Source organism: Frankliniella occidentalis, unplaced genomic scaffold (genome assembly GCF_000697945.3).
Source record: "Frankliniella occidentalis isolate FOCC.00 unplaced genomic scaffold, Focc_3.1 Scaffold11, whole genome shotgun sequence".
NCBI classification, from domain to species: Eukaryota; Metazoa; Arthropoda; class Insecta; order Thysanoptera; family Thripidae; genus Frankliniella; species Frankliniella occidentalis.
Genome location: NW_026267141.1, coordinates 1,241,807 through 1,243,791, shown reverse-complemented (window position 1 = coordinate 1,243,791; position 1,985 = coordinate 1,241,807).

Sequence of the window (1,985 nt, the reverse complement as noted above, 5' to 3'; positions counted from 1 at the left end):
AGGGGGTGACAGGTAGAGAGAACAGAGAGAACGAGTTATCGTGCGATTCTTGGCACTTGTCACAGCAGGTCCCAGGGCAGGTGATGAAGAGTGAAACCGATACGTCCGCAGCCGGCCTCCGCCGTGCGACCCCAACTTTTTTTTTCGCTTTATCAATATATAATTTTCTCATCGGCTCCGCCCTCTCCCCTCGGGGGGCGGCGCGGCGGGCGCCCGGAAAACAACACGGGAGATGCGTGCAAAAGGAGAAATGTGTCCATCCGACCCGTCCCGTCCAAGTCCCGTCCGGGCCGGAACGAGGGCGATAGAGGGCGAGCGAATGTCACTCGGGAATCTTCGTAATTAAATCTCGAACTGCTAGAGGTCTCTCGCCAAGGTAAAGACGTAAAACTGGAAAAACTCTGTTCACACAGGCATAAGGAGGAGGTACACGTACTTGATAATGTTTTATAATGGAGAAGACAGTTTGAGAAAGACTATAAAGTCTTACGGACCCAAAATGGACGCAAGTGCTTCTCAAATATTGTGAAACATTCAAACTTTTAAACGTTGAGTAACAAAAAACTTAAAAGTAAGAAGAAAGTACGCACGGCACGGCTTTTCTGGAAAACCCATCGACACAATGGCATTAAATCAATTCCACTCTAGGTAGCCCAGGTAATCTGTTCAAAATAAAACGTGCAAGAACACAAAACTGCTTCTCAACAAAAGACCCGCTTTTGCGATGAATGAAGGAAGAGGAAGGTGAGTTTCGGGGATAAGGAAGGAGGTCAATCGAATGTCACTCAACTGTTGCCACCGGTCAGATTCTAATGAGAGATCTCGTTATTTCGGTCGGGTTGGGTCTCTGGGGCCAACCTGGACCTGGGGAGGGAGACAATAAGAGCAAAAGACTCAAGTTTTACAGGCATATGCTCCTCAACGAGAGGTCACGTTCTTAAACCGATATGTCACCCTCGTTCGTTTTAGGAATCATTTGACCGTTGCTATGGTGGATTCGTCCGGGTCAAGCGGTTCTCCACCTCATTTCAAAACTGTCTCATGTTGGACGAAAAGAGAGTGCCTCGAAAGCAAATTCTGACTTGCAAGCAAAACAAGTGCTCGCGCATGGTATAACGCACACTGAGAAAGCCTCGCGAAGAATTTCGCTGCCTCACTATAAATAACCAAAAATAATTTTGTTTGAAATTTTGAACGTAAATTGTTGAGTAATCAGGGAATGCCATAACACTTCTAAGGGATCATTCTGAAAGTATTTATTCATTCCCCGTTGCGAACCTGTCAAGTTGAACCCTTGCAAGCTCTCAAAACGCCTGGTGGATAGGCAACATCTTGTCTGCAGGGCATGCATGTACTGCGGGGTCACCTACCCCGATCCTCACAGGCGCCAAGCTCCCGTCATTTGCCGAATGAATCCGAGTAAAACGGACGTACTTTCTTGACGATCCATAACAAATGGCTGTCAAAATTTCAATTATAATGTGGGATAAATTGTGCGAGGTTTGGTTTGGGGCGTTTGGTACAACTGTCGTCTGTTTGACATTACCGTAACTCGGACTTTCACTGCGTACGCCAGCGCCTAGGCCTAGGCCTACTCTACTCGCAGTGGATGCCGTGTCATAGGCCCTGCAGCTGCATTCTTGCACGGGGCCGCGGGGCCGGGGAGCTTCGCGTCGCTTCGTGTAGGACCAGAGGCCAGAGCCGAAGGGAAGACCAACAGAACCGGGTCTCGAATAGGGCCATGGGCCGATGTGGGCCTCGGGTTCCGTTAGTGCGGGCCGGGGCGGGGCTGGAAGCGCACCGGCGGCAGGACCTATGATGTGTAAGTAAAGGCTCGCGGGGCAGCTCCTGCCCGTGCCTGCGACGTGTTGCAGTAGGAGGGATGGGCAACGAGGAAGGACTGCTGCACTGGAAAAACGAAGGTGCGATATCCTACCTTTCCACACTCAGAAAACCGATTGTTCAACTCAACTAAATTTAGTGTT